Source organism: Podarcis filfolensis (genome assembly GCF_964270895.1).
Source record: "Podarcis filfolensis genome assembly, chromosome: 1".
Lineage (NCBI taxonomy): Eukaryota > Metazoa > Chordata > Lepidosauria > Squamata > Lacertidae > Podarcis > Podarcis filfolensis.
In genome coordinates, this window is record NC_139604.1 from 122,629,133 (window position 1) to 122,643,696 (window position 14,564).

Here is a 14,564-nt window from a genome sequence, read left to right on the forward strand (position 1 = left end):
TTGGATGCACTTAACGTTCGTTGCGCTTGCAGCAAGCAGTGTATTCCTCAGCAACCTGAAACTCCTACCCCTTTCCCCGTGCCACTGAAATGTTGCTGTCTGTAGCCTTGGTAGCTGTGTACATTCCTTGCACACCTCGGTTTCTCTCTGTCTTTCTTCTGTCACATGGTTCCTGCAGGATACCTGGGATTCCTAGCTGCAGCTCATTGCACTATGTAGCCCTCTTAAGTTTCCCGTTCTTCCACCATGTGCCATATTTCACCAGCTGAAAAGAAAAGAAAAGAAAAACCCTTAACTTTCCATGTTTCTGAGAATTCTGTGTACACCATTGCACACTGTGCAGTGCGGTTTATCCATCCACACGGCATAGCGATCAGATGCGCCCTGTGAACAGTGCTCAGCATTGTGCTGCTTCGCCTTGCACCGAAGTGTTGAATTCTGGAGTATGATTTGCACAAAGTGCCCAGCATTTTCTCTCCCCAGCTGGTGAGGTGCTGTCTAGATTGCTGGGAGCTGCTTGGTGCCTTGTACGTCATGCGCTGTGCTGCTGCACACGGCTTTGTGCTTAGCTGGCTTGGCAAGAGTTCTTTGTTCAGCCCTGTGTTATACTCAGACCCGTTAACCCCAAAGGATAGATCTGTACAACCCTGGGAGATCTGCTCAGAACACTCAGATAATCTCCAAACGTTGCCTAATACTGTGATATGCATTACACTGCAGGATACCTGCATATAATGCTTTGCTTTACTTCTTCATATCTCTGAATGTTGGCATAGGGGGCCCTTTTGTACTCTTAGTCCTCCGTATGTCTATGAATACTTCTCTTTAAAAGCACCAGCGGATATGTGCATATTTGCAGAGAGTAGCTGCCCAACTCCCAGAGCATGGGACAAATAGCCACAACTACCTTTGTGCTGTTGCACACAGTGGGGAACCTCTGTGCAACCCTGAACAAAATTCAGGGGTACTTCACACTGCATGCGATTCTGCATGTGTCTCATCATTGTACAGTGGTACTTGCACCGATGTGGCACATTAGCAGGGACACATTCCTGCATGTTGCGGCTGTTACCTCTTATGTGGGGTGGTTATTTCTCTTCCCTGGGAAAATGCCTTCTTGTTAGAAGGAGGGCTACTTTTTTAGAGCACTCTCCATATCTCTGTGTGAATGTTGTATACAGATCAGTATGCACTGAAACCCTTATTGTAGTGCTGGGGAACCTGTGCCACCCACCATAGGATGTTGTTGGACATCATTTCCCATTCATCCAGCCAGCGTGATCAGTAGTAGTCAGGGATCATAACGAGTTGCAGTCCAACAATATCTGGAGGGCCACAGGTTCCCTACACCTGTCTGTGAGGTCTGGGCAGTGGGCAGGTTTTGCCTTAGGCACAGTGTTTTCCCCAGGTTTAGTGTTTGTGTGATAATGATAATACTAATTTGTATACAGGCAACCCCCCAATTTTCATGGGGGTTACTTTCCAAGGAACTGTGCGCATCAGTGAAATCGCGTATATTTGAAACACCATTGGAAAAGCCAGCAAAAACCCTGTTCTGCCCCAGTCCCGCCAGGCCACACTCCTCCCCAGGCCACACACCCCATCAGCTGCATACCATTTCCCTAGGCCACACCCCCTTTCCCCAGGCCACACCTCCTTTCCCAGCCACACCCCCTCTCCTAGCCCACACCCCTCACCAGCCCAGCTTCATATCCCTGGGAAAACCCATGGTTTAGTGCTTAATTGTATCAAATGGCAATCAGGTTTCCTGCAGATTGCTGTTTGTTCTGATTTAGGGCTAAAGAGCGGGATTTTTGTGGGAAAGGCAAAACCACTTGGATCGGTGCTTTTTAGGTATGGGACAAGCGCCAGCGTGGACGAGCCCTGAGTGTAGAGACTAGCCTTTCGTACAACAGTGGAGTTCACCTGCGTTGCCCTGCTTACTTTTGCCCATGGCCCTGCTCACCCCTGGCAGGTCGCTCAGAAACGATTGCGGCCCTTACCTTGAGAAATGGTCCCCACCCTTGCAGTAAGTCTTCATGTGTTCAGCTGAGTGCCTGAAGGAGCCTGCCAAACTGTTTTAAATATTCTTTTTCAACATTGGCAGGACAGTACAGGAGTCCCATATGCATCCCAGGATAAGGTTTGTTGTCTTCACCTGCACTTCAGGTATATTGTAGTAGTTTGCTGTTAAAGGTTGTCTTTTGAGCCCAGGGCGTGGTATGAACGGCCTCGGTCCAGTATACCTGAAGGAGCGTCTCCACCCCCATCATTCTGCCCAGACACTGAGGTCTAGTGCTGAGGGCCTTCTGGCGGTTCCCTCGCTGCTAGAAGCCAACTTACAGGGAACCAGGCAGAGGGCCTTCTCGGTAGTGGCACCTGCCCTGTGGAACACCCTCCCACCAGATGTCAAAGAGAAAAACAACTACCAGACTTTAGAAGACATCTGAAAGCAGCCCTGTTTAGGGAAGCTTTTAATGTTTAATAGACTATTGTATTTTAATATTCTGTTGGAAGCTGCCCAGAGTGGCTGGGGAAACCCAGCCAGATGGGCGGGGTATAAATAAATAAATAAATAAATTATTATTATTATTATTATTATTATTATTATTATTATTATTATTATTATTATGGCACACAGTGTAACAAACATGATGAATTTAAGGAGGTTGGAGTCTTGTCAGCTCCTTGGGTGGGAGGCGACCTGGGGACTGACTCTTGTCTGCCACTGTGGGCTCTATGGGAAATATGAGATTTAAATATTTTTTAAATGGAGATTTTTTTTTTCAAGCGGCAACGAGGATAGAGATGTGAGCGGCTTCAGGATAGAGTCCCAGAGTTGCTGTGTCAGGGAAGACTCTTGGAAAGCCAGATTTCATTTTTTGTTAAACTTTTGAAGTTGAAAAATTAAGTAGTTAAAAGCTGGCCATTTCTTTATAATTGTAACTAGTTGTTCGTTCTATTTTTATCTTGTGAACTGCCCTCAGATCTTTTTTTAAAGAAAAATTAAAAAATTAATCCCCATGATTGCTGATTTATGCACAGTCAAGGGTCAGTAACTAGTTTATGCCAGATCTTTATAAAAAAGTTTCAGTGATGGTTGGATAAAAAAAAAAAGGATGTGAAGAGCCTAGCATTTTCTTTTCAAGACGCCCATACAAATGCATTTGAGCTGCTGTTTTTTTTTTTGTAGAAGTAACAGTAATAATTAATAAATAACAGTGGAAGTATATTGTTTTCTAAACAATGCTTATTTGGGTATTTGAAAGAATGAGGAGGGCGAGAAAGAGGCCCTGGCAGAGGAAGCCAATCCCAGCCCTGACCTTCATTTTCATTCAAAGATTTCCTGTATGATCATGTAAAATTCCTATGGAATCTAAATATAAGTGTCTTTAAGTGGGGGCAGGGGGCGCGCCTTGTAATCCAGTGTCAGACTGCGGGGATCGGATGTTGGCTGTTTCAGAGTTGGATGCAAAGCTTATTGATATCAGGGAGTGGGAAAACTCTTCTTATGTTGACTTGATGGGGGGTTTCTGTCTCTTTCATGTGAAACAAGAAATGTCAAAGGCAGGACTGTTAGACTTTTGTGTTGTCCGGTCAGTGAATAGGAGGTTAATTTCCTATTGTTCGCGCATAGGGTATAATGGCCTTGCAGAGAACACATGGTGCTTAAACGATTCCCGGTTCCTTCCTTGCAGGTAATGGGAGTTCCAGCTATAAATGGGTCTTTGTGAGGGGAATGAAAAGAATAGTACTAGCTCCAGAAGGTTAGGGGCTCTTGCTTAGGTGCTCAGGTGAGGCGACCTCCGCTCTCTCCCTCTCCTCTGGCCTGTCTGTGTGGTCTCATTTCTGCCCGTCTCAGAGGAACACCCTCTGATAAGTACTTGGTGATAGGGAAATGAATCCCCACCTCCTTTTCTTCTGGGTCCCAGTAATGCAATAGCTACCTCAAGAGCACCAGAAACTTAACAGGGTTGCTCCAAAGGCAAGATTGCATTCCACTTGCTTCCAAGTATCAATGTAAGAAGACCGTTGCAGGATCAGACCAAAGGGTCATCTCGTTCGGCTAGCCTCGTGCTCTGTGAATTTGTCTAATCCCCTTTTAAAGCCATTCAGATTGGTGTCCCTCGCTGCCTCCTGTGGAAGTGAGTTACGTAGTTAAACAGAGTACTTGATTTTGTCTTTCCTGAATCTTCCAATATTCAAGTTGGCTTGGACAGCTCTAGGTTCTAGGATCAGGGGTGAGGAATGCCTGATTTTATAGAATTCTTTCATGCCCCACTTTCCTTTTTTCAAACAAAGAAGCCCCCAAAGTTGTAGACTTCCTTCATAGGGGAATTGCCCCTTGATCATTCTGGCTGCCCTTTTCCACCTCTAGAAATATCCTTTCTGAGGTGAGCTGACCGGAACAGTACACGGTATTCTAAGTGTGGCTGCACCAAATATTTGCATTATGGCATTGACTGCTTTATTTTCGATCCCTTTCCTAATGCTCCCTAGCGTGACAGTCACCTTTTTCACAGCCAGGGGTGCTGAGGTCACGTGACGTGTCACGTGATGCCACCTGGCAGGATACACGGAGGGTGATCTCTGCAGTGGTTTCTCCCAGCTGTTGGGCTGCTGGGCTGTGGCTGGGAGGAGTGAAGCAAAGACCCCAGCGGCTTGACCCCGCCCCTGCCTGGCTCCTGGACTGCCAGGTTGGGGTGCGTGGAGGGTGCCCGGCGGTGGCGGACCCCTCAATATTGGGTGGAGTGCTGCCCCTGCCCCCAAAACTTGGGGTAGCTGAAGCCCTCTCTGCTCCCTATACTGGGTCCACAATCGGTCCACAGCTGTCACTCACTAGGTTGGGATCTGCGTCAAGTCACTCCCTGCCATCTGAATGTCTTGCGCCTTGGTCAGTGAGCAACAGTTCAGATCCCATGATATTATATGTAAATTTAAGATTGCCCTAATTGCATAACCTTCTTACTTGGAATTATATTTGCAATTTTACTGCCCGTTTGTCCAGTTCGGAGAGATCCTTTTGGAGCTCTTCACAATCCCTTTTTTGTTTTAATGACCCTGAACAACTTGATATCATCGGGAAACTTGGCTGCTTTAGTTCTCACTAGCTCTAGATAGTTAGTGCACAACTTAAAAAGCACATCTCAATAGCTATCCTTGGGGAAACTCCACTTTCTACATTCCTCCATAGGGAGAACTTTCCATTTATTCCTGTTCTCTGTTTCTTATCTTGTTGCTGATCCATTAGAGGACCTCTGCTCGTATACATGATTGCTAATCTTATTTTGGAGCCCCTTTATCAAAGTTTTTTGAAAGTCTTAAGTATACCCTGTCGACTGGATCACCTTTTATTAACACTTTCAGAGAACCATAAAAGCTTAGTGAGGCAGGACTTATCTTTGCAGAAGCCATGCTGGTTCCGCCTTAGCAAGACTTGTTCTTCTGTATACTTTGTAATTCTTTGGAGGTAGTAACATGCTTTAATGTTTTTTAAATGTATGGTGTGGTGTTTGTATGTATTAAATCTGAACATCTGTTATGTGGAGTAGTGTTACACAGGTGCAGGACACTAAAAAAAATAGAGAACAGTTCTGATGCAGCCATGCAAAACAACCCTCATTTCAGTATATTTACTCATAAGTAAGTCCTATTGAATTCAGTGGGGTTTACTCCCTTTTAAGTGTGTCTCAGATTCCAGTCTTACAGTTCAGTCCTCTGAACTAAGAAATCGGTGCCTCCCATGTTCAGTGGGGAATATTCTCAGGTAAGTGTTTATGGGATTGTTGCAGCCTTAGTTTATTTTTCTGTCTAGTTGTGAAAAATAGTAAGCAAAAAAAAGTCAAGGATGGTCCTTTGTGGCTTGTTCTGGCTTTCCGGTAGGCAGAGTAAACACAGGAAACCTACTGCTTTGAACTTCGTCTATATACTCAAAAGACTTGTGTCCTTTGCCACGATAATTAAGGGATCTTTCATCACAAGTGCAGAAAGGTCTCCCCACCTGGTCCTGATGATGGGTGGGTGCTTTGGAGATGAAAAAAGGGTGAGTTTCGGCTGCTGATTATCACTACTGATGAAAGAAGGAAATTGTCTTCCTCGAGTCAGAGCTGCTGATAATGGCTCCAAATTCGAGCTCCAAACGGTAGGGAAATCAAATGACTTGTTTGCTGGCCAAAGATCAGTTTGTGAAATGGGTTTCTCAAGGACCAGCAAACACACAGATTCCTTGAGAAACCTGTGACTTGTTTAACCTCGTTCCCTCTTGTCCTTTCACAAACAGATAATTAAAAGCGAGATTACCTGAGTCCCTTGTCATCTATCTATCCCCCAAACTCCCTTTGCAGTCTTAAGAGGATCCAAGTTGTCTTCCATCAGCTCCAGCCAGCATAACCCAATTGTCAAGGACGATGTGTTAGAAACTCAAATATAAAAAGCTAGGCGAAAAATGGCTCCTTAAACCAAGGTTTCAGTCGCCAAAACAGAATGTTTAGGTGTCATTTTTGGGCGAGATGTCTCTAAAGTCTTATTTTTCAAAGGATGGACTGACTAGTAGGATTGATTATCAGTTAAACTTCTGGCTAGTTCAGATGACATCCCTGCGCTAGGAACTTTGAGGACTTAAAAGAAGAAAAGTCACTTGATCCAGGGAAAGTCCACCTAAGTATTTGCCTTTTCCTATTTTTCTTAATTGGACCATTCATAACGTAGGGATATTCTTCACAACTGAAAAGGGCAGTGGGGTGGGGTGAGTGAAGACAAGCAACAACAATTCACCATAACATTGTTCACAGTTCAGACTACACAGAAAAATGCTTTTCGGTTCCTGGAATTCAATCTGATTGTGCAGATAAACTATACCTGGTAGAATTCTACAGGGTGAGGTATTAGGGTCAAGATCCAGGGATCCCCAGGTATGCACCTCCAGATGGTGGAGACGTCAGGCACCATCCAGGCATCTTCACTTGGTCACGTGGCCAATTGTTGTTTAGTCGTGTCTGACTCTTAGTGACCCCATGGACCAGAGCACGCCAGGCACTCCTGTCTTCCACTGCCTCCCGCAGTTTGGTCAAACTCATGCTGGTAGCTTCGGGAACACTGTCCAGCCATCTCGTCCTCTGTCGTCCCCTTCTCCTTGTGCCCTCAATCTTTCCCAACATCAGGGTCTTTTCCAGGGAGTCTTCTCTTCTCATGAGGTGGCCAAAGTATTGGAGCCTCAGCTTCACGATCTGTCCTTCCAGTGAGCACTCAGGGCTGATTTCCTTAAGAATGGATAGGTTTGATCTTCTTGCAGTCCATGGAACTCTCAAGAGTCTCCTCCAGCACCATAATTCAAAAGCATCAGTTCTTCGGCGATCAGCCTTCTTGATGGTCCAGCTCTCACTTCCATACATTACTACTGGGAAAACCATAGCCTTAACTATGCGGACCTTTGTTGGCAAGGTGATGTCTCTGCTTTTTAAGATGTTGTCTAGGTTTGTCATTGCTTTGGCCAATTGCATGGCCAATAGCACTGCGTGGCCAATAGCCAGGTGCAAAATGTGTCTGAAGAGCCACCATACTGACTATCCTTGTTCTAGCGTGACCAAGGATGGAGCTGTGAGGATAAGGGCAGGCTTGGTTCTCAGTAGCACCAGAAGCAAAGATCAGCTTTAGTATCCATCCAAAGATTTGTCCCTGAGTACGTCCAGTTACCTCCTCCCATAGAACTGAATGCATAGCATGTGCTCTGTGCTTTTTGGTTTTCTGAAACTGCTGTGCAAAATTGTCATGTGCAAGTGGAACCCACAAGTCGCTGTTCTGTTTATTGTTCATTTTGTACTGCATCACGCCCTGTATAATTGTCCTAGGCATGGGTTTCTCAAAGGGATCCTTCAGGGGGTTTCTTATTTAAACAGTGGGGAGGAAATTAGTTAACTTGCTGATGTTTCGGGGGGGGGGGTAGGAACATACAAGGTTTCTGTGTTTGCTTTAGCGGCTCAGTGGATTAGACGAAATGTCATTGCATAACGTGGGAAGAGAGCTGCCACAATCTGGATCCCCTCTGCATTTATAGTTACAACGTTTGCAGATAAGTGCGCAGGAACTAACTCTGCCTCCTGACTCCATAGTTCCTATCTGCAACAAGACCCATTGCTGGATTATTGTTGACAGTGCCAACCAAGTGTTGGAGGGCAGGGATTGCGAGTGGATGGATGGAAACCAAGCCTTATGAGGAACAGTCGAAGGAGCTGAGTATGTTTAGCCTAGAAAGGAGGAGACAGAGAGCAGATAATGATGGTCATCTTCAAAGATCTCAAGGGGCTGCCACATGGAAGGTGGAACAAGCTTGTTTTCTCCTGCTCTGGAGGGTAGGACTCGAACCAATGGATTCAAGTTACAAGAAGGGAGATTCCAACTAAACATCAGGAATAACTTTCTGATGGTAAGAGCTGTTCAACAGTAGAACGGTCTCCTTTGGGAGGTGGTGTGCTCTCCTTTTTTGGAGGTTTTTAAGCAGAGTTTAGGGACTTGGGTGGCGCTGTGGGTTAAACCACAGAGCCTAGGACTTGCCGATCAGAAGGTTGGCGGTTCGAATCCCCACGACGGGGTGAACTCCCGTTGCTCGGTCCCTGCTTCTGCCAACCTAGCAGTTCGAAAGCATGTCAAAGTGCAAGTAGATAAATAGGTAGCGCTCTGGCGGGAAGGTAAACGGCGTTTCCGTGTGCTGCTCTGGTTCGCCAGAAGCAGCTTAGTCATGCTGGCCACATGACCCAGCAGCTGTCCGCCGGCTCCCTCGGCCAATAAAGCGAGATGAGCGCCACAACCCCAGAGTCGTCCGTGACTGGACCTAATGGTCAGGGGTCCTTTTACCTTTAAGCAGAGTTTGGATGGCCATCTGTCAGGGATGCTTTTAGCTGAGATTGCAGGGGGTTGTTCTTAAATGACCCTTGGGGTTCCCTTCCAGCTCTATGATTCTATGATCTTGATCCCCTCTCCTCCCATAAAACAGCTAAACGGCACTGTTGTGCATGATCTTTTGCCCACAGCTGATTCTGGGATCATGTTGTGTTTACATAGTCTGTCTCGGGAGACAATGCAGGAGAGCACCTTTGGGGGTGAGGTCAAGCTGTTGGACGGTTGCAGCGTCTGTAGAGAGACCGATACAGGAGAGACATGTTTTGTGGCAGCTGGGGCAGATGAAGGTGTCCAGTTGTTGTGCTGCGGCAGATGCATCGTGGCGTTTCTTCTTTTTGCGCTGCTCCCAGTGGTCCTTCTTCCTCTGGTCACTGCTATGGAAATGAGAGATGGGGTTTGGCCGGGATTTCAGTGCTCTTGGGGATGGTGCTTAAGGGACCTTCATAACCCTTTGTCCCTAACCGTGCTGATTAAAAAAACCAACCCAGAATCAAATTGTGTACTGCATCAGGGCAAGCCATATTTTATGTCCAAACTGGGAGTTGTGGTTAGCGCAGTTGGTTAGCAACCTTCTGAGGGCCACATGCTATTGGTGGGCAGAGCCAGAGGCAAAAGTGGGTGGAGCAACAAATGCAGATTTTACCTTGCTGTACAGTAGGGTAGTTTCTAGATACATGCACCTATCTGTCTTCCGGACAAGCAAGAGGCATTGTCAAGAGTTCACTCGGGGTAAAAGCAGGGCCAGTGAGGGAGTTACAGGGGCCACATAAAGAGACCCGGAGGGCCACAATTGCCCCCCAAGCATGGGCATAGCCAAGATTTATGTTGGGGGGCAAGGACACCCACCTCTCATCATCCTCTGTCTGGCTCTGTCTAGCATATTCAGAATGAAATGTCTCAACAACAGTTGTCTCAAATTACTTTCTTTTGACCCCAAAAACCTGTCAAAAACTTTCTATAGTTTCTACTTTCAGTTAAGTATTTTTTATTTATTTACTTGATATTTTGGGGAGGGGGCAGCTGAGGTTCCTCACTCCTCAGTTAGCCAAACTACAAATCATGCTCCCTGATTCGGATGTGACGCTCAGCCAAGGGTTGTGCTTCGTCCCCCCCCTCCCCATTTCGTGGGTGGGGATGAGCAAAGTGTCTGCGGCCACCTTCGGCACAGTAAACCGTAGTTTGCGGCTACAGAGCCATAGGATGGGCATTCGCTGAGTTCAGCGGTTCCTTGGGCGTAAGCAAGGCTGTATCAACGCGTCGTCTGCCCATCGTTGCCTGGCTCGTGCTATGGGTCTCAGGATCCTCCCCCTTTGGCATGGGAGTTTCCCGCCACCCCTCCAAAACCGAGACGAGACGCATTTGGCAATCCTCGTGGCAGCTGTGCAATCAAGGCGGAGGACTGATTGCGCTTGTCAGCTGCTACCCTTTAAAAGCCACCTAAGGGGTTGGCGCCTCCTCTCTGAGTTTTGAGCCCTGTCGAAATGAGAGTCGCGCCGGGCATTTTCCCTCCTGGCCGCTCACTTTCACAGAGGCAGGTGAAGTGGTGTCATTATGCAGCATTGACCCCCAGGCCAGCATGGATTCTCCCCAGTGGGGGATCTAGGCCGGAGGAGGCAGGAGAAGGCTGCAATTAATAATGAAGGCCTCCAAGGCTGGCGGTGGGCGGGTAATTACCCTTGTTCTTTTTCTTTCCCTGGCTAATTTCTCCAGCACCCTGGCTTATTAGAGGGAAGGGGAGGAAACGCTCCAACCAGTTCAAAAAGTCCTGGGGGATACGCCGGGACGGGCGTGTGTTCAGAAAGAGCATCTGCTGCTGACATCTGAGGTTACTTTGAACCTGTTGAAATATGTGCTTGCCTGCTTTATTGTTCCTGCCAAGTGTTCAGCGATGGCGATTCCGACTTCTCAGACATGTTAAATAGCACAGCTGCTGGAGGAAAGAACTCACCCCGGGTGACTGCAGAGGTTTCTTAACGCCGGTGTTGCTCTTTTCTGGAAACAGAAGCCCCATTTTAGGCAGTACAGTGGTACCTCAGGTTACATACGCTTCAGGTTACAGACGCTTCAGGTTGCAGACTCCGCTAACCCAGAAATAGTACCTTGGGTTAAGAACTTTGCTTCAGGATGAGAACAGAAATCGTGCTCTGGCAGCGCGGAGGCAGCGGGAGGCCCCATTAGCTAAAGTGGTGCTTCAGGTTAAGAACAGTTTCTGGTTAAGAACGGATCTCCGGAACGAATTAAGTACATAACCAGAGGTACCACTGTGTTTGCAAACTGGAAATTCAACGCATCTGTGGGAAGAAGTGGGGCATGCAGGGATTTGTGGGCTAGCTCTTCCCTTCACCCTTGTTCGAATCATAGAACTGGAGGGTTGGGACCCTAGGTACCATCAAGTTCAGCCCCCTGCAATGCAGGAATCGCAGCTGAAGAATCTCTGACATCCAACCTCTGTTTGAAAACCTCCAGTGAAGGAGAGGCCCACCACCTTCTGAGATAGTCCGTTCCACTCTCAAACAGCTCTTACTGTCAGAAAGGTCTTCCAGATGTTTAGTTGGAATCTCCTTTTTTTGTAATTTGAACCCGTTAGTTTAGGTCTGGAGGAAACAAGCTTGCTCCATCTTCCAGCGACATCCTTTTGGACATTTGAAGAGGGCTATCTTACCACCTCTCAGCCTTCTCTTCTCCAGGCTAAACTTATCCACACTCCCTCAAATGTTCCTTCTAAGGCTTGGTTTCCAGACCCTTGATCATATTTGCCACCCTCCTCTGTGCACCTTACAGCTTTTCAAAATCCTTCTTAAACTGTGGTCCTCAGAACTGGACACAGTAATCCAGGTGTGGTGGTGTGACCAAGGCAGGATGGAGTGGTCCTGTTGTTTCCCTTGATCTGGATGCCGTGTTTCTGTTGATGCAGCCTAGAATTGTGTTAGCTTTTTTTGCCGCTGCATCACACTGTTGACTCATGTTAAGCTGGTGGTCTACCCAGACCCCTAGATCCTTTACGTTGTCTTTCGTAAATTTGAGGTAAACTGTCTGAAGCAAGGAGCCTCATTCTCCTCCTGTAGGGGCCGCACACAGTATCTCTATACTGTCAAGAGTTTTGCACAGTGATGCTATATGGGAAAGTTTTCCCTCCCCCTTGAAAATTTTCCTGTTCCGTAAGTTCGTTAGTAACAATGAATGGATGGATGTCAATTGCAAAAAGGAGAGTACTGGGCAAGGATGTCTTGTTTTCGAAGTTTCCAGCTTTGTTTACTAAATCAAAGTAAAATAAGCATATTAAATTGAATCACTCTCCCTAGAGTATCAGAAGATTTCATGCTGGAAATGGAAGAAGAGAAGAAAATCTCAGAGCAAATTCTCCCAATAGGGAAATTTGTGTAGGAAAAGGTTCCAGAAAATGCCTCATATGCCATTCCATCTGTTTTTCCTGAGTTGCTTCCCATGGAAGGCATGTGTAGGTTATAGCTGGGTGCCTACCTGTATCTTCAGGTTGTATGTAGCTGACCCAGGTGTCTCTGTATGCCCCAGTAGCATACCGCCCAACATTTCTCCATTGAAAATAGGGACATCCCATTCCATAATGATAATTTTACTATTTATACTCCACACATCTTACTGGGTTGCCCCAGCCACGCTGGGCAGCTTCCAACATATATAAAAACACAATAAAACATTAAACATTTAAAAAGCCTTCCCTATACAAGATTGCCTTCAGATGACTCTGGGATCGGGTAACTCCACACCCTCCAACATTTCTCCAATTTGTTGTTGTTTAGTCGTGTCCGACTCTTTGTGACCCCATGGACCAGAGCACTCCAGGCACTCCTGTCTTCCACCGCCTCCCGCAGTTTGGTCAGGCTCATATTTGTAGCTTCAAGAACACTGTCCAACCATCTTGTCCTCTGTCGTCCCCTTCTCCTTGTGCCCTCCATCTTTCCCAACATCAGGGTCTTTTCCAGGGAGTCTTCTCTTCTCATGAGGTGGCCAAAGTATTGGAGCCTCAACTTCACGATCTGTCCTTCCAGTGAGCACTCAGGGCTGATTTCCTTCAGAATGGCTAGGTTTGATCTTCTTGCAGATTTCTCCAATAGGTACGTCCTAAGGAAAAGTGGGACATTCCGGGATCAAATCAGAAACCGGGATGGCTTCTCTAAATCAGGGATGTCCCTGGAAAATAGAGACACTTGGAGGATCTGCAATAGCTTATTTGCAACCTTCCTCCATTCCTGTCTCCCTTAGGTCCTCCAATATACCCAGAACCTCTCCCCTCTCAAAGTTCAGGGTGTCCCACCTTCCCCAGCACTGACCTACACAGCTGAGGGCCTGCCCTGCTCCATTCCCCATAGAAGTTCACATGTTTGGGCTCTGTAGCTGCTGCTGCTGGCAAACCGTAGAGCACCCAAGGAGGCGAGGTTGGCTGCAGGTGGACCAGCTAACGCTCCAGGAACTGCGGACAAAGGCAGGAACCTAAGGAAACAATCCACTGGGTTAGTTAAACCGATTCCAGCCTAAATATAGACCTGAAATTTGACTGCAGCTAGCTTTGTTGGAAAGTCAGAGCGAGACAAAGTGTGTGTCTGCAGAAGCTGCTTTTGGGAGCTGCTGCCTTTGTTAAGTGAAGGAAGCGGTTTCCAAGTTAGAAACCACATGCAGCAAAGTGTCGCAGTGTGTAGTGCTCCTCTTCAGGCTTAGAATCATAGACTGTAGATTTGGAAGGGACCACGAGGATCATCTAGTCCAACCCCCTGCGATGCAGGGATCTTTTGCCCAACATGCGGCTCGAACCCACGACTCTGAGATTAAGAGTCTCATGCTCTACCAACTGATCTATCTCAGCTTGGTTTCTAGTCACTTGTGCTGTTTCCCAGGATACTTCATTCCATCCCCTTCCTTGGTTTTTTGCTTTTCCCCCAAATAGCGTGCTTAGTCCTAATTGGGTGATTTTTGGGGTTGCAGAATCTTACACGGGTCTACTCAGAAGAAACGGCCAATTGAGTTCCTTTGGTGAATATGGAAAAGCAGCGCAGCTGAATGTTGAAAAATATAGGGCGAGTCAATAAACAAAGAAATCATCACAGATGGTTATCCCAACCATGGTTTACCAGCTGGCTTCTGGAATCTGATTTTTCATTTGTTGTACATTCATTCCTTTTTTTATTATTAAAAAGAATGTTTAATACACATATATTACAAATATACAAGCATACAAACATACATTTCATACAATCCTTAAAAGTGTTCAAACATACCTACACTCAATCCCACGAATAATTCATTTTCCCATCACCATCCACCACCCCTCGCCCCACCTTTGTGTTTGACTTGTACATGCATTCCTAAACCATGGTTAATGGCAACAGGAGAAGTGATGGGAGAATTTGTTTCAGGGAGGGTAGCAGGGATCTTCAACTGCAAACCATGGTTTACAGCAGGATTGGGGAACCTCTAGCCCAGGCATAGGCAAACTCTGGCCCTCCAGGTGTTTGGGACTACAATTCCCATCATCCCTGCCCACTGGTCCTGTTAGCTAGGGATGATGGGAATTGTAGTCCCAAACATTTGGAAGACCAGAGTTTGCCTATGCCTGCTTTAGCCAATGGACCCAATTTGGCTTGATAGGCCTCCCCATTTGGCCCACCAGGCTGTCTCCTGCAAGCCATGCCCAC

The 14,564-nt window shown here is 46.7% G+C and overlaps 2 protein-coding genes across 4 annotated transcripts in view; one reads left to right on the top strand and one right to left on the bottom strand.

Moving 5' to 3' along the window:
• LOC310766010 (uncharacterized protein) overlaps positions 1–14,564 on the bottom strand; it is a 776,685-nt gene that overhangs the window by 114,141 nt on the left and 647,980 nt on the right. The window lies entirely within an intron of this gene.
• Positions 1–14,564, top strand: part of KIF26A (kinesin family member 26A) — a 159,059-nt gene that overhangs the window by 11,824 nt on the left and 132,671 nt on the right. The gene's annotated exons all lie outside the window — the stretch shown is intronic.